This window comes from Eptesicus fuscus, chromosome 5 (assembly GCF_027574615.1).
Source record: "Eptesicus fuscus isolate TK198812 chromosome 5, DD_ASM_mEF_20220401, whole genome shotgun sequence".
Lineage (NCBI taxonomy): Eukaryota > Metazoa > Chordata > Mammalia > Chiroptera > Vespertilionidae > Eptesicus > Eptesicus fuscus.
In genome coordinates this window covers 85209740-85228005 of record NC_072477.1, presented here as the reverse complement: position 1 = coordinate 85228005, position 18266 = coordinate 85209740, and the positions used below count along the sequence as shown (strand labels likewise).

The 18266-nt window shown below is 43.8% G+C and overlaps 1 protein-coding gene across 1 annotated transcript in view; it reads right to left on the bottom strand.

Annotated features, from left to right (window-relative positions):
- NUBPL (NUBP iron-sulfur cluster assembly factor, mitochondrial) overlaps positions 1-18266 on the bottom strand; it is a 292427-nt gene that overhangs the window by 71659 nt on the left and 202502 nt on the right. The gene's annotated exons all lie outside the window — the stretch shown is intronic.

Here is an 18266-nt window from a genome sequence, read left to right as displayed (position 1 = left end):
ATGATTTCTTTCCAGGTATTTTACTAAGTACTTATATCTAGAAAAGTCAGCTGTATAACCAAGTCCTTAATGCTCAGCTTCAATATGGACAGGCTTTTTTCTCCTAAGATGGTTTCTCCCTCTGAGTTCCATTGAATGGTGAGCCCTAGGATCCTCTCAGTTGCCTAACTTAGAAGTTTGGAATCATACTTAACTCCTTCCTTTCCCTCGCTACCCCAGTCATCCACTTCTCCCTTCCCTACTGCCAAGAACCCAGTGGAGGCCACAACCATCTCCCACTAAAGCCTCTGAACCAATCTCTCTGCTCCAGCATTGCCCATCCAGTCTGTTCCTAACACCAATGAGAAGTGGTCCAGCTAAAAGGCAAGTCTGATAGTGTCACTTTTTGGTTTAAAACTCTTCTATTGCTTTTAGGATAAAGTCAGAGCTTAAGCTCCAGAACACGCTGCTTGGTTTCTTCACTTGCTAATTCCTCCTCATTCTTCAGATCCCAACTTGAAATTTACTTCCCCTAACTTCCATTAGATTAGATATGGTATTCCTACTATGTACTTCTCTCATTCATTCATTCATTCATTCACTCACTCAACAAATGTTTATTGAGTATCTACTATATATTAGGCATTGAGCTAGGTATTGATAATTAAATGGTATTATGGTCCCTAGCCTCACAGAATTTATAATATATAGAGACACATATTAAGCATATAACGAAATAACAAGGGTTGCAGGCTTGATTCCAGGTCAAGGGCACGTACCTGGGTTGCAAGTTCAATCCCTGGCCCTGGTCAGGGGCATGTGGGTGGCAACCAATCAATGTGTCTCTCACATTGATGTCTCTCTCTCTCTCTCTCCCTCTCCCTCCCTCCCTTCCATCCATTCTCTCTAAAGAATCAATGGCGCGGGGGCGGCAGGGGGGGGGGGGGGGGCGGAAATAACCTGTGCAATGTTAAAAGGTTAGTAAATATGAGTAACTGAATGAAGATCAACATAGCTGGAGAGTAGTGATGAGGGAAAGGGTCGAGTTCATTTCATGTTGTTTCATGATCTCTCTTCTCATGAAACTGTAGCTGGGTTAGAATGTCCAGCACAGAATGGGCACACTGGAGATACTTAATAACTTTTCTTTCAAGAAATGAATGAATAGCCCTATCCGGTTTGGCTCAGTGGATAGAGTGTCGGCCGGTTTGGCTCAGTGGATAGAGCGTCCGCCGAGGGACTGAAAGGTCCTGGGTGTGATCCCAGTCAAGGGCACATGCCTGTGTTTCGGACTCAATCCCCAGTAGGGGGCATGCAGGAGGCAGCCAATTAATGATTTTCTCTCATCATTGATGTTTCTATCTCTCTCTCCCTCTCCCTCCCTCTCTGAAATCAATAAAAATATATTTTTTAAAAAAAAGAAATGAATGAATAAAAGAACACATGCAAAGTTTCAAGAATTTTTTAAGTGGAAATCATACTATGTATATAACCCCACATCTTGCTTCTTAAAATTTAATAATGTGAAATAAGCCTTTTCCATACAATCATATATTTTCTAAAATTAGAGTTGAGATGATATTGGTTCAAATGGACTCATTCCTGTAGTAACACATTTATTCAACACATATTTATTGAGACTTGATTCAGTGTCAACCACTGTTCCAGGTGATGGGGATAGAGCAGTGAAGAAAACAAAGTCCCACCCACCATGAAACTAACATTTTAGTGAGGGAGACAGACAGACAAATAAATCAGAGTAAAAAGTACTATGAAGAAAATAACAAGTATCCCTTACTATACAAAATTATTTGGTTCCTGATTTGGATATCCAGATCAAATAGCAAGAATTATCTTAAAATCTTTTCAATTTCTGAATTTCTAAAAGCAAGTAGTAAGACTTCAGATGGCAAAGGATTTATCAAAGAATTTCTTTGAATTTCCTCAGTTCCCAACGTCAGATGGAGATGAATACTTGAAGAGCAGGGAGGAAATGGAATGGCAGAAGGTGCTTCCATAGACAGGATGGTCAGAGCCCTGAGTGAAGTGAGAAAATAACGGATGCAGTTTCTGAAGGACAGCGTTCCAGGCAGAAACGACAGCAAGTACAAAGGCCCTAAGATGGGGGTATGCTCGGCACACTCCACTCAAGGTATAGCTAGGAAGACAGTACTGTCTTTCTAAAACAGACCCCCGCCCCCACATCAATCTCTCGCCTCTTCCGACTTTGTTTTTCTGTGAAATTTTACAGTATCTGACATTATATATTGACTTACCTTTTAGGAAATCAATGACATTTCTCAAACGATAGTACTTGATACTTATTTAATGATACATTTAAGAGAATGACAAAATGATGAACATAAAATAGTTCGTTTTCAATATAGGGTTTCTTGGTTTGAAAAATAGTTACCTCAAAGTTACCCATGACGATAATCTATGAAACTATCTATCAACAAAGAAAAAGGATTGTTTTCATTTTATTTCCTCTGCACTGAAACTCCTAACATAGACAGACTGACAAGTCTGTTTCAGAGAACATCAAATGACTGGTACCAACAATTTATCGTTGTTCCTTGCTATTTAATCATATTTATCACGTTGGCTCTGATTTCTTAAAAGTGAACTGTTATTAAGACTCCAAGGAACTAAAAACACTTCATGGTTAAGACAATAAGGCAATTAATTTCAAATCACTTTTAAAATGAATTTAAACTATAAAAAAAAAAAAAGAGCCTGGCCCTAAATCCCCTCGCATACAGTAGGCATTCCACAAAGGCTTGCCTTCTTGAACTGAACTGACATCAGTATCCAAGTTCCAGTTTCATAGAATTTATTAATACTAACATGGGAATACATCGGCTGCCAGGAAGTTCCAGTTCTCTCATAAAAGAGTCATCAAAGCATTGATTTCAGAATTATTTGTGATTCTCTAGATTCTACTTAGTGTTTGTTCACTCATATAAATTGTGTGTTACTAAATGTAGGAAAACATATACTAGCAAAACATCCAGGTAGCTCATTTATTAAATCCCAGTGGCAGATCCAGATTTTGTGTGGCCTAAAGCACATACAATTTGTGTGGTCCTCTCTAAGAATAAGAATACAAAATTAGAAATGCAAAATTAAATATTTATTTATAATCTGAAAAGAAATCACTTGACCTGAAATGCTTACAAAGAAATCCTTCCTGACTACAACCTGCTTCCTCTCCCTACCTGAGACATTCTACAACTCCCAGCATGTGCGAGAAGCCCAGGCAAATGTGGAACCCCAAGTTTAAGTTTCATTGGCCTCACAGTAACTCCATTCCTGGTAAAACTTTCTCAGCTCCCTCTCAGGCGCCAAACTCAGCAGATCAATCTACAAGTACAGCTACCAAGGTAGTTCAGAGATGTCCTGCAGATATAATGAGGTTTGAAGTTGTATGGAGTTCAATTTGGTGGCCATTTGGTCTTAGTCATTTTTAACTGTCTCGCTCTTGGGAAAAAGCTATTAATTGTAGGCCATCTTGTCTCTCAGAGATGAACAGAGTTAAGGAAAGGTAGGGGTTTTAGCCAGGTCACATAGGCCTATTGTGGGATAACAAATTTTCCCCTTTTCTGTTTTCACTCACATTCTTGAAGGATACTGAGGGTCAAGGATCTATCTTCTTTCATAAAAGAGTTGTTGTTTCAGGGCCCTGTTAGAGAAGTGAAACCTTCTCCTAGCTAGCTTCAATTAGGTCTAATATCTTCTGGCTATAGCCCCACCCATTAATCCCTGGGTTATTATCATCTATAGTTTGCCTCAACTCTTTTTTTTTTTTATTGATTTTTTTTTTTTTACAGAGAGGAAGAGAGAGGGATAGAGAGTTAGAAACATGGATGAGAGAGAAACATCGATCAGCTGCCTCTTGCACACCCCCTACTGGGGATGTGCCTGCAACCAAGGTACATGCCCTTGACCGGAATCGAACCCGGGACCCTTGAGTCCTCAGGCCGACGCTCTATCCACTGAGCCAAACCGGTTTCGGCTGCCTCAACTCTTTTAGAGACAAAGAAACTAGACAGTTCAGGAGGCAGGGCCCAAGGATGAGCAGTAAAAGGATAGCGGCAAGAGATCCTAAGAGGTGGAGGAACCCAGTGAAAATCGGAAGAGCCCCTTTTATTATATTCCAGATATCCTGGGAGCTGGAGTAGGTTTTCCCAAACGAGTGTAACCATTTGGCTTGGTTGTATATCTCAAGGATATTGACTTCTACCTGTTCAGTATTGTTTATCCATGTATAACAGGAGAAGCTGATAATGGCACTTATCCTACCTTGTTTAGCTAATAGGTACTCCTATTACCAGTCGTAGTCGCGTTTTGTTAATGGTGTCATAGCATAGCATGATGTGTAGAGAGCGCTTGGGAAAGGCCCCTGAGCTGACTGTCATCTGAATCCAGTGGCACCTGGCAGAGCCATGCCCTGGAAACATACCTTGCCAGAGGCAGGTGTGTTGTGAGTCTGACCTTTAGCTCAGGCGCCAGGGGGTGGATTTCATTATCTAAATCCAGCCAGGCACCAGGAACAAACACAATTATCCGGGCCCACCTGGAAGTGATGATTACAAAGAAGCCACAAAAATGCACATATTTTCTTTATCTTAAACTTTAGTAAAACTTCCTGGTATCTTACTGTATAAAATAAATGTGCTGTATCGGCTCTGGGTCCCTGTCTCTCCATCAGAGGACAGCTATCCCACTGGTCCCAGCTTTCCCTACTGCCTTTGTGTCTGTCTCTTTCATTTTCTCAATCCCCCATCGCCCCTACTCAGGACTCCTAAGCAAATTATAACCCAGCTTCTGAGTTTGTAAGGCTGTCAGTAAAGATTTCTAGGTTTAAGGCTAAAAGCATTCGTAGTTTGATGTATCTGATGATGTCATCGGGTACTCAGGTAAACTCTCTGTGTGGCTCATTCTAGCCATGCTGGTCGCGGAAAAGAGAGAAATATTTATAATGTTGTATTAGCCCTGCACAAACTCCTGCTTGTTTTGCCAGCTAGTAATCTAAAGCAATCCCATTGTCTAAGAAACCAAGTACTTAGGACTCTAAGGTGATCTGTTGAAGACTTAGAGACTGAGCAGTAGAGCTGGCTAAAAGTCTGACTGTACAGGTCAAATTCCATATCAGGTACTACTTAATGAGAGCTATGTCTATGAAAATAAAATAAAACTAAAGATTAATGATCAGAGCAAATTATAACCCAGCTTCTGAGTTTGTAAGGCTGTCAGTAAAGATTTCTAGGTCTAAGGCTAAAAGCATTAGTAGTTTGATGTATCTGATGATGTCATCGGGTACTCAGGTAAACTCTCTGTGTGGCTTATATAGCATCAATTACTAAGATTATTTAAGCATATGCTGATGTGGTGATTTTTCTGAATTTTATTTCAAGTTGTCCATTTTTAGCTTGCATGGCTTTGGAAAAAGGCAATTTAGTTCTCAATGATTTCTAGTCAAAGGATAGGAGAAAAATTGGGAACATGTTTTGAGAATCATAGGGAGATATTGGAGGAAACTAGAAGAATTCAGGATTCAGTCCAGTTTATAAGTAAAAAACACCAAAATAAAACCCAAAAGACAATGATAGCACTGGAACCTAATATCCACAATGGCATATTATATTGCTCTTTCACTTTGTTTATTAACATATCCAACACGTGAAGGTTGTGCAGCCAGAACTAAATACTAAATCTGTTAAATTATTTTTGTTTGTTTTTTGTCAATCTTATGAAGAGAAAAATATTCCAAACTAGCACTAACCAGGATAATTTCAGGCTAATATGTCTTCTCCAAATGACTGGGAAATAAAAGTATATCTGATATATGAGCAGATATGGTAATTTATCTTCTTCTGGACATCAGTTATAAAGAGTGTGGTGCTATGAATGAGAAAAGAAGATGGACTCTTTTATTCTATGAACACTTCTATTTAAGAAGCTGACCAAAGCAGGGGCAATCAAGCTTCACCCAGAGGATGCTGGGAGCACAAGGTCAAATAGGCTGAGTTGCAAGTGTTGAAAATAAAGGGTCCGCAGATGCCTTCCTTATTTGGCTTCTTGGCTGTCCTGATCAGTTTGCCACAGTCAGCTTCCAGGGTAGCAGTTTCCATCGTCTGCATTAAACGGGTCATGTTTAAATTCCATAGAGTTAATATATGCTTCTCCAAAGTAAAGGTAGAGTGTCCCAGCCATGTTAGGTCAGCTAGCAAGGTCAATGTGAGCCAGGTGAAAAGAACATCAGGTGGACCTTGGGCCTGGGGAATCAGGGAAGAAAATCACTGCCAAGAAAGAGAGGCATAGTACTGCCTGCTAGAGCCAAAGTAGTAGCCAGGAAGAACTAAACTTCTAAGAGAAAGAAAAAGGTGCAACTAAAGAACATAAAAGAAATATGAAGCAGGAGAAATGGGACAAAAATCTAGATTAAACTGTTTGAAAGTTGGCTATATCCAGGTAGCCCATTCAGACTGTGGTTGGAATATTCCTCAGGTGATAGAGCAAATTCTTATTGGAAGTTGGGCTGGGCCAGACATTTCTTCTTTCCTTTCTGTCTTCTCTTAATTACTGACTGAATAGCCGGTTTTGACTCTTATGCCTACTTGACTAATAATTAGTAGTGTCCTTGTGCCTGACTCTGACCATGTATCTGTTGCTAAGTCTATCCTACACCTAATTTCTGCCATCTGTCCCTGACTACCTGGTTCTCCAATCCCAGTTAGGCACAGTCCTATACTAATAGCAAACAGACAGTACTTGTGCTTTGCTTGGAATCCCAGACATGAAACCATGCCACTCCTGGCATAGAAAATGCAGCTAACCTTGTCTCGGACCCATGGACAAATTTTTCAGGCCAATTACCAAGATCCTCAGACTTTTGATTCAACTAACTTCCTGGGTTTGAATGGGTTTTCAAGTTGTAAGAATTCTAGAGTAATTATTTTTGTGCATAACTATCTCCACAACTTCAATATAAACTCCCTGACAGAAGAGACCATTCTTTATGCATCTCTGGACTCCCTCTCCACATTCCATCCCCTTCATAATGCCTAAACAGTGTTCAATCAACATTCATCGAGTGATTCTATGAGTTAAGTTGTCCCTTACAATTTTATTATACTACTGAAAATTTTGCCATGTGAAGCACCTTTTATACACAATATAAATCTAAAATAGAACATGAAGTGTTTTTCTTTAAGTCTGAACCATAGTTTTTCTCTGCCCAGTGAACTATTCATAAAATCATGCAACATTTTACTTTCATTGCAGAAAGAAAATTAATACAAAGGTGAAATTATTTAAATATAAATACCACAATAAAATATAAATAACAAAGATTTATACTTCAGTTGATGGCCTACTGACTTGTGGCTAAAAGTGATGCAGCAAAATATGTTAAACTTATCTTTAAGATTGTTTTGATAAGAACTGAGTCAATTATAAAATGAGAACACATCTATCAAATTACAACAATGATGTAAATGTTCTTCCCCAATACTTTTTTCTTTTCAGAAGATAAAGTTCTCTAATCCATTTTTAAATATCTTCCTTTCTATAGAAAAAGGAATAAGGGGCTTGGAAGGGGGTTAGACTACTTGAATAAATCCCTTCAAAGGCACTACCAACCAAGTGATATCAATCATGTTGGAGAGAGAAAAGAAAAGAAACTTTATTCTTTATCTTTCAGTTTATCATTATCTCCCATTTCCTTAGTTGTTCTAGCAGAGCATATGGGCTCTGACAATCTGGAGACAGCATCAATTCACAAAGGACTTCTTATCCAAAAGCTGATGCATAGGCCAATCTTTGGTAACTCTATACCTAGTTTCTGAAATAATATTTAAAAGATTATCCAATTCCAAGACAAGCCCATGTAAATCCAGTACAGCTGAAACTGTAAAACCTTATAATATAAAATGATGCTACCACAAAAGCAAAAATATTTCAGTTAATTATGGAACCTCTTTAAGTTCTCAAGTCCTGCTTTAAGCCAACTGCTTATACATGTGTTCATAACCTAAAAAGTAGATGTTAGTGTAGAATAAGACTACTACCAAAAAGGCCTAAAACATTACAAATGTCAATCAAGAGAATCAAGATATTTTTATTTTTTTGCCCTAGCTGGTTTGGCTCAGTGCATAGAGTGTTGGCCTGAGGACCAAAGGGTCCTGGGTTCAATTCCAGTCCAGGGCACATACCTTGGTTGCAGGTTCCTTCCTGGCCCAGGCCCTGGCTGGGGCTTGTGCAGGAAGCAACCAATCGATGTGTTTCTGTCACATCGATGTTTCTCTCTCTTTCCCTCTCTCTTCCACTCTCCTTAAAAATCAATATAAAAATATCCTCAGGTGAGGATTAACAACAACAAAAAAGATATTTTTATTTTTTAATGATTAGTAAAACAAATTAAAAAAATAAAAACTTTCCCTACACACCTAGGATGAAGCTTCAGATTTTTTTTTTCTAGTAAGAGTAACAAATGACTTTATTAACCTAATTTGGGATAGTTTATAAAATATATTTATATGTGTATTCTCTTTAATAAGGAAAACTAGAAAACTATAATACTCTTTTAAAAAATCCTTAGAAATAGTATTGTATTTGGGAGGATTCAAGGTAATGAAGGGGCAGGATTACAGCTGCCATAAAAACTGCATGGAGCCCCACTGAGAGAATCCATGGTCACTGTCCACTGGTTTTGATGGTTTTTAAGGATGTTACAGAAAGTGAGCGACACTACTGCTCTTGGAGACCAGTCTCTCCAGTGTGCTTACTGCATGCTACTGATGATCTCAAGTAAACTCAACAGGATCCTAATTTTGAGCCTTGGTGTCCATCAGGCCTTAGTGTCCATCAGGTAGAATTGAACTAATAGGGAAGAGGTGGAGGGTGGGTCTGTAATTGACAGGTAAAGGAGACAGAAGGGAATGAGTAGTTATTGAGAGCCTATTATAAGGTAGGCCCTAATACTTTTTACATACATAATTATGTAACATTGTAAAGCAGGCATTATAATCTCTTTTACAGATAAGACTACAGAGGGTTAGGGAAGAAAGATACCCGAGGTCAGGCTGTTGGTGAGATGGAGCTGGGATATGAATCCTGGTCTGTGTGACGGAAGCCACGTTCCCAGTCTCCCACAGAATGTGGTGCAGCATCACTGTTTTCAGCTAGCACAGCTTCATTACCCCAAGAACATATGTGCTTACTGTATTACTTTTCCAGTATATGATAAAATAGATACACAGTGTCCTTCCCTATCCGTGGTTTTGTTTTCCCTGATTTCAGTTACCAATAGTCAACCACGATCCTAAAATATTAAATGGAAAATTACAGAAATAAACAAATCATGTATTAAACTGCATGCCATTCTGAGCAGTGTGATGAAATCTCGTGCCTTCCTGCTGTGTCCATCCTGGGACATGAATCCCTTTGTCCAGAGTATCCATCCTGGCTGTATAGGCTACCTGCACTTTAGTCACTTAGTAGCCCTCGGTTATCAGATCAGTTATCTGAGAGAGACAGACCACATTCACATAACTTTCATTATAGTATACTATCTAATAAAAGAGTAATATGCAAACTGACCATCACTCCAACACACAAGATGGCTGCCCCCATGTGGACACAAGATGGCTGACACAAGATGGCCAGCAGGGGAGAGCAGTTGGGAGGGACCAGGCCTGCAAGGGAGGGCAGTTGGGGGCAATCAAGCCTGCAGGGGAGGACAGTTAGAGGTGACCAGGCCTGCAGGGGAGGGCAGTTAGGGGCAATCAGGTTGGCAGGGGTACAGTTAGGCGTCGATCAGGCTGGCAGGGGAGTGGTTAGGGGGTGATCAGGCTGGCAGGCAGGTGAGCGGTTGGGAGCCAGCAGTCCTGGATTGTGAGAGGGATGTCCAACTGCCCATTTAGGCCCAATCCCGGTCATAAATACATCTGCTCCCCTGCCGGCCCAATTGCCCCTAACTGCCCTCCCCTGCCAGCTTGGCTGCCCCTAACTGTCCTCCCATGCAGGCCTGGTTGCCCCCAACTGCCCTTCCCTGCTGGCCTGGTAACCCCTAACTGTCCTCCCCTGACAGCCTGGTCACCCCCAACTACCCTCTCCTGCAGGCCTGGTCGCCCCCAACTAACCTCCCCTGCAGGCCTGGTTGCCCCCAACTGCACTCCCCTGCCAGCCTAGTCACCCCTAACTGCCCTCCCCTGCCTGTCTGGTCACCCACAACTGACCCCCCCCTGCAAGCCTGGTTGCCCCAACTGCCCTCCCTTGCAGGCCTGGTCCCTCCCAACTGCCCTCCCCTGCCGGCCATCTTGTGTCCTCATAGGGGCGAGCATCTTTGACCACATGGGGGCGGCAATCTTGTGTGTTGGAGTGATGGTGAATTTGCATATTACTCTTTTATTAGATAGGATTACTGTTAAACTCTTACTGTGCCTAATTTATAAATTGAACTTTATCTTAGATACGCATGTGTAGGAAAAAACACTATATATAGAGTTTGCTACTATGTGGTTTCAGACACCTAATGGGCAGTCTTGGAACACATCCCCACAGCTAAGGGGTAACTACTATCTATATAATAAAAACCCAGTGGTCGTAACACCATAACGACCAAAGACCGGTCACTATGACACCCACTGAGGCCAGATCAGCTTCTCCCACCCCGATTGAGGGTGGGGCAGCTAGCCATCCCCCCCATCCACCCCCATGTGGCCCCTCGCCCAGGGCGGCCTCGTGCCCCAGTGGGGACCCCGGCCATGATCGGGGGCATGGCCGGCCTGCAAACCGCCAGCGGCCCCTCATCCAGGCTGTCCCAGTGCCCCAGAGGGGACCCCCACCACAATCGGGGGCACGGCCCACTTGCAAACCACCGGTGGCCCCTCGCCCAAGCTGGGAGGCACTGGGGGCAGGGTGTGTGTGATGCAGTCTTTTAAAAATAAAGACACGCTGGCACTCTGAGGAGCCTCCAGGCACTGGCCCCAGGCGGAGTGGCTAAAGTGGGTGTGGGCCAAGCAGCCCCAGGCCCCAGGCCCCAGGCCCCGTGGGGATGGAGAGGTTCGTGCCACAGCTGGTGTAGCGATGCCAGTTAACTTTGCTGGGGAGGCCAGCGGGGCTCCTGTGTGTTCGGGGCAGCTTGTTTATGCCGGGACCCAGGTGCACAGCCACACACACGCGGTGGGCATGTGTTGGGAGCGCGGCACAGCATCATGAGGACATTTGTGCGTGAAAAGGTGTGCACACACCTTTGTGTGCATAAGTACATCTGTTTCTCAGAAGTATACCTGGAAAGGTGCTTTATCTGTAATGGGCAGTTTTCAAAATGTAATCCAGAGTCAGGGATCTGTAGCAAAAACACGCACACAAGAAAAGGTTTTTGATACTAAATGCAAAGCTGTAATTGAAGTGTTTATGCCCAAATGTACTGTGAATCAAACATATGGTGATATTTATCGTCTGGTGGGTCTGTTTGAAAAGTATGGTCAATCACTTCTCATTTCACAAAAATAAAATAATGTAACTAAGTGATTACTAAATATATACTTCTAAGGCAAAGTAGTTTACCCACTTTGTGTACTTTTTGCACATGTGTAGCACATCAAGGCTGTTTATAAAATACTAGAGGCCCGGTGCATGAAATTTGTGCATGGGGTGGGGAGTGTCCCTCAGCCCAGCCTGCACCCTCTCCAATCTGGGATCCCTCTCACAATCCAGGACTGCTGGCTCCCAACTGCTCATCTGCCTGCCAGCCTGATCACCCCCTAACCACTCCCCTGCCAGCCTGATTAATGCCTAACTACTCCCCTACCAGCCTGTTTGCCCCTAACTGCCCTCCCCTGCAGGCCTGGTCACCCCCAACTGCTCTCCTTTGCAGGCCTGGGTCCCCCCCCCACTGCCCTTCCTTGCAGGCCCGGTCACCCCCAACTTCCCTCCTCTGCCGGCTTGGTCACCCGTAACTGCCCTCCCCTGCAGGCTTGGTCACCCCCAACTGCCCTCCCTTGCAGGCCTGGTCCTTCCCAACTGCCCTTCCCTGCAGGCCTGGTCCCTCCCCTGCTGGACATCTTGTGGCGGCCATCTTGTGTCCACATGGGGGCAGGATCTTTGACCACATGGGGGCAGCCATCTTGTGTGTTGGAGTGATGGTCAATCTGCATATTACTCTTTTATTAGATAGGATAGAGGCCTGGTGCATGGGTGGGGGCCAGCTGGTTTGCCCTGAAGGGTGTCCTGGATCAGAGTGGGGGTTCCCTTGGGGCATGGGGCAGCCTGGGCGAGGGGCCTGTGGTGGTTTGCAGGCTGGCCACGCCCCCTGGCGACCCAATCGGAGGCCCTGGTATCTGGGGTTTATTTATCTTCTACAATTGAAACTATGTAGCCTGGAGTGGAGCCAAGCCTCCTGCTCGCTCCATGGCTGGCAGCCATTTCTCTTGGGATTTATTTATCTTCTATAATTGAAACTTTGTAGCCTTAAGCGGAGGCCTGGGCCTGCCATGGAAGGCAGAAAGCTTGGCTTCCTCCATCGCCGGGAGCAACCCTAGCCTCCTGCTCTCTCTAGCTCTGTGGCTGCTGCCATTTTTATTGGGATTTATTTATCTTCTATAATTGAAACTTTGTAGCCTGGAGTGGAGGCCTGGGCTGGCCAGGGTGTGCGGAAAGCTTGGCTTCCTCCATCGCCAGGGAAACCCAAGCCTCCCTCCTGCTCTCGCCGTGGCCGCAGACATCTTGGTTGGGTTAATTTGCATACAAGCTCCTGATTAGCTGGTGGGCATGGCTTGTGGGCGTAGCTTGTGGGTGTAATGGAGTGATGGTTAATTTGCATATTACTCTTTTATTAGATAGGATAACTTGGATGATGTGACAATATGGTTGAGGAAGTGGGTGTGGGTCGTAGTTTTTAAAAATTAGGCACCTCACAGTTTTTAAGACAAACGTGTTAACCTAAAATCTTCAGAAGGCAGGGTCAGGGATCTTTTAAGACCTTTGTATAGGCCTAAGACATAAAAAAGCAGCTACCTTTTTAGGATGTGGCCTGAAAGAAACCTGTTATTTTCAGTTATTACTGTATTCAAAGTAAAATAACATTTTTGTGGCCTTTTTATGTGGCTTTTTTCCCCCATATCCTACATAATAAAAGGGTAATATGTAAATTACCATCACTCCGCTATGCCCACGATTGGGCCAGTGGGAGGCGTGGGGGGCGGGACTCTGGGTGGCCAGGGTGGCCGATTGGTCCAGCAGGAGGCGCAGGGGGCGGGACTTGGGGTGGCCAGGGTGGCCGATTGGGCCAGCGGGAGGCAACGGGAGGGCAGCGGGGATGGAGTGTCCCCACCCCCGCCCTTGCCTCCGTCCGGACGCGACCGGGCCCCCACGCCGCTGAGCGGCGGAGGCAACAGGCAGGTGGCGGGGACCGAGTGTTCCCGCCCCCCACCCTGAGCGGCGGCCGAATGGGGCCAGCCGGATGCTGAGCTCGTGTCGCCAGTGGGGCCATGGCTGTGCTGGGGCACAGAAGGGGCCTCTGGGGCAGCGAACCCATGTCCCCACCTGGCCGGCCTTGCGGCAGGAGTGAATGGGCCTGTGGGGCCCGGAGCTCAGCATCCGCGCGGCAGGGGAGGAACCAGAAAAATGGGTCTTTCCAGTTCCTGATGCTAACAGCCCTATGGGTGCCGGGGTCCTCCACCTGCAGCCCCCAGTCGCAGCCCATCAGCCCCAGTCGCAGACTGGAAGCCCCCTGCCAGCAGTCCAGACGGGACCAGTGTTGCGCCGCGGTGGTGGGTGTCAGTGGGCATGCTACAGACATCAAATCACTGCCACCGAGGCCACCCCACCCCCCCACACACACACACACTCGCAAGTAGTATGGTCCAAGGGGGTGACTCCTAAGGCAAGGCTCCCATGGCAGCTGATGCTCACCATGCCAGGTGAGGAAGCCAGACCTGAAAGCCCAAGCCCCCAAGTACCCGAACTGCAGGGCGTCGTGGGCCAGGGCCTTGAGGAGGCCCCAGGACAAGCATCTTCCCAGAGGCTGTGCAGGAGGGGAGGAACCTCTAGCTAGAGGCCAGGGTGAGGGATGCTGGCATCTTTGCAGACCAAGACAGGGCTGAGGGACCGCCCCCCCCCCCACCTTGCACCCCCGTGCATGAATTTCGTGCACCAGGCCTCTAGTTTTCATTATAATATTTGAAATAGGTGTTGTCATTATTTTAAAGCAATAGTTTTTTTCCTCTCAATATCAGAGACCTAAATTTTCACACACACCCCAAAAATGTTTATTTGATGTAACTTATGCATCTGGACTCTGGGTGGCCTAATAAGCTCAGTGATTAGACAGGTGCTTTTATAGCCAAGGTCAAAGGCTCTTTCCCTGATTAGCCCTTGAGGGGGGAGCAGCCAGAGGCTCTCCTGACCAGCATAGGGAAAGGGGGGAGGGGCAGGAAAACCATTAGAGGAAAAGGAGTGGGATTGGAAACTCAATCCCAACCATCCTTAAGAGAGTTCAAATGCTGTGAGCAGCAGCAGGCAGGCGGGCAGAGCAGCAGACTACTGTGAGATTTCATGCGCTGGACCTCTAATATAAAATAGAATCTGTAGCCTCTCAGAAAATTATTTAGATAATATAAATAAAAAATTGAAAAATTATTCATTTCCTTTAACTTTTTTCGTTTTCTGGTTAATTATAATGTTTCTTTTATTTCTGGATATTTTTAATGGCATCACATAGTATTCTTCCTGTACATGATCCTTTAAGGATCTTTTATATTATAATTTAAGTGTCTGTCCTGGTAACCATGGATGTGTTGACTGTAAATTTCCTGACTTTGTGATATTAAAGAATATTTTAACTTTCAATAATCTACCATTAAATTCTGGTTTTGTTTTAAATCAATAAGTATCATTCTATTAACCACCTACACAAGAAAATTACGTGGCATAATTGTTTTTTATTTTTTATTGCTGAAACTATTGCAGGTGTTCCTCATTTCCCCCACTTTACCCACTTCCATCCAGCCTCTGCCTCCCTCCCTCTGGCCATCACCACACTGCTGTGTGTGTCTATGGCTTATGCATATATGTTCTTTGGCTAATCTTTTTATCTTCTTTCATCTAGTCTGGAGTAATTGTTTAAATCAAAGTAAACAATCTATGAAGACTAAGGACAGATTTAAAAAAATACCCATAGCTACTGAACAAATTTTTAAAACTGGCTTAGAGGATTTTATTATAAAATTTTAAAGATCTAAATCATATTGAATAGGAAACCAAATAAGAGAAACTGTAGCTCCATATGCAGTTATATTTTAAGTCTGAGCTATTATAATGCAGCTTTTGGATTTTAAATTCTGATTCAGACATTAATTACTATGATTAAAAAAATAACACAGCACTGCAAAGAAGGAGTCTGGCAAAAATCAAGACTATAACTGGTATAGACAAAAATCCAGATATCTGTACAGTAAATAGAGGAATTTTAGTCTGGAAATTGGCACATCTAAATTCCAATCATTCGTATCACTAACTAGCATATCACCATGGGTCAGCTAATTAACCTCTCTGGACCTCAGTTTTCTTATCTATAATATAGTACCTTAGATTAAATGATAACTAAGCTTCCTTCAAACTATTTTAAAAGATAGTGAGACTATGATGTTTATGTAAACTGGAAAATATTTGTGAGAGATTTCCTCACAGAAAAAAAAAGTGAATAAACAGCATTTTTATCCAAAGGCCAAAATGACAAAACAAACTTTTTAAAAAGGGGGAGCATTTTATGTAAGAACAAGAAAGCTAAAAACTATTTCGTCCACTTAACAATTTATTTTATAGAATGATCATATTTCCTTTGGAAATTTTGCTGAATTTTGCAAGGAACTTACAATTAAATTTTATATTGAACTACAATCTACTCTGACTACTATCATAGGAATTAATGTATTATATCTTTACAAAATGTCATAATTTACAAATTAGAGGCATTCCGAAAAAGTTGTTGAGGGGATTGCCACTGAGGTAAGGAGCAGGAAGAAGAATTCAATCACAAACCCTTAAAGACTGAGAGGTCTAATCCAACTTTCCAACTCTACAAAACTTCTTTTTATAAGCACTCATGACAGGAATATACTCTGCCAACAAAAGAAAGCTCACATCATTCTATGCCTACCACACACTCAAATACAAATTTTCTATCAATAAAAGGATGAAAGAAAATTGTCACTTAAGAATTGTTCCTAAATTTTTCTTTTGCTACATATAAGACTGGTTTACTTTTTACTTTATTAGTCAGACCACAGGCAGTCCTCGGGTTATGTCAGACTCCACATACATCATTTCGTGGTGACGTCGCCATCTCCCATTTATTTATAAAAAAAAAATGTTCCGTCATTTTGACGTATGTACATATGTGCTTTATGTTTTTTTATTATTTATTTACCACAAGTAAAGGTCAGGAATTGTTATCTTTCTTTTAATTTTTTTTACTGTTTCACTTCATTACTGCTGTGCATGTGCTCCATGTGAGTGACGTAGGTGCTTATGTAGGTGGGTTCCGACTTACAGCGAAAAAATCACGTTATGTCACGCCGTAGGAACGGATCTCCGACATAACCTGAGGACCTACTGTACATAACTTTTCTGATTTGTCTTTAGTTGCTACAGGCACTGCTATTTATTAAGCCTCCCCTCATTTCTTTTTGTTTTAATCCTCACCCGAGGATATGTTTATTGATTTTTTTAGAGAGAGAGAAACATCAATGTGAAAGAGAAACATTGAACGGTTGCTTCCTGTATGCACCCCAAACAGGGATCAAACCCACGACCTAGGTATGTGCCCTGACCGGGAATCAAACCCACAACCATTTGTTGAATGAGAGGACACTCTAACCAACTGATCCACCCAACCCAGGGTCCTCCCCCTATTTTTAATATGAATGAGCATCTACTCAATTATAAGGATTTGAGATTATAGAAATACTAGAGGTCCGGTGCATGAAATTCATGCACGGGTAGGATCTCTAGGACTGGCCGGCGATCAAGGCCGATCCATGGGGTGACCAGCGGGGCAGTTGGGGGGCCCCGTGCTGGCACCCACTTTGGGTGGCAGCCTGTCACCACCCGCTCGCCAGCTCCGCCCCCCGCTGCCACTGGTCAGGGCCTGCGGGCTGGGGGAAGCTCCTGCGTTGAGCATCTGCCCCCTGATGGTCAGTGCATTGTCATAGTGACTGGTTGACCAGTCGTTCAGTTGACCAGTCGTAACGGTCGCTTAGGCTTTTATATATATAGATGTTCCCTCATAGTTGGAGTTTGGGCTCTGAATTCTTTCCTAGCCAGAACTCAAGTACCGAGGCTGCTGAACCCAGGTCTGTTCTGACCACACCAGTCTAATACCTGGTGCTGTTCATGCCACTGCCAACATTTCCTCATCTTAAAGCAGTAAAATGGAGAATTTTAGAGCTAGAAGGGACTCTAGAGATTATCTTGCCCAATATCCTTATTTTACAGATACAAAACCTAAAACTCAGAAATCAAACGAGGAGATCAAAGATGGTGGTGGAGTAGGTGGAAGCTACACTCATCGCCTCCCAGGTTCAAACTGGAATTACAAGCAAAAAATAGAGCAACTAATCTGGATAACCAACTGAAGACTAGCTGAAGAGAAGTCTCATAACAAGGATTTACAGATGAAGCCCCATGGAGGCTGGTGGGAAGGGTGAAAAGGGCTGGCCCTGCTTCCACAGGTGGCAGCTGAGATTCTGAAGGGACATCTCAGCTGTAAAGGACCCCCTAAGAAGAGTGAGGTCTCAACCGCAAGCTGGGTTCCCCAGCCCAGAGCACCAGAGCTGGAAGAGGCGGTCACGTGGAAGTTGGAGGGAATTCTGTCTGCCAGGGAGACATGATAGTCTGCTGGAGACACAGGTGCCTTCTTAAAGGGCCAGCACACAAAATCTCTTTCACAGTCAACTCACCATAGGCTCCAGGGGACGGGTGGGGGCTCGGAGCAAACTTGAGTCATGGGAGGAGAGACTGGGCTTTATGGTTCTGAGGAGAAAGCTGGAGGAACAGCTGCAAGGACCCCTGTGCTGAGTCCCTCTCCACACTGCAGATGCCATCTTACTTGGGTGGAGCACTCCCCTCCTCATGGCATCAGCCTGGGGGAATGTAATAGCCCCATGCTCCAGACGTCCTGTCACCCCACCCTGCACAGCTTGCACCCTGCTGAGAAGTCAGCTGCCTAGCAGGAGTGTAGAAGTCCAAGCAGACTTAGGCGGGTGTCCGTGGCTGAGCTG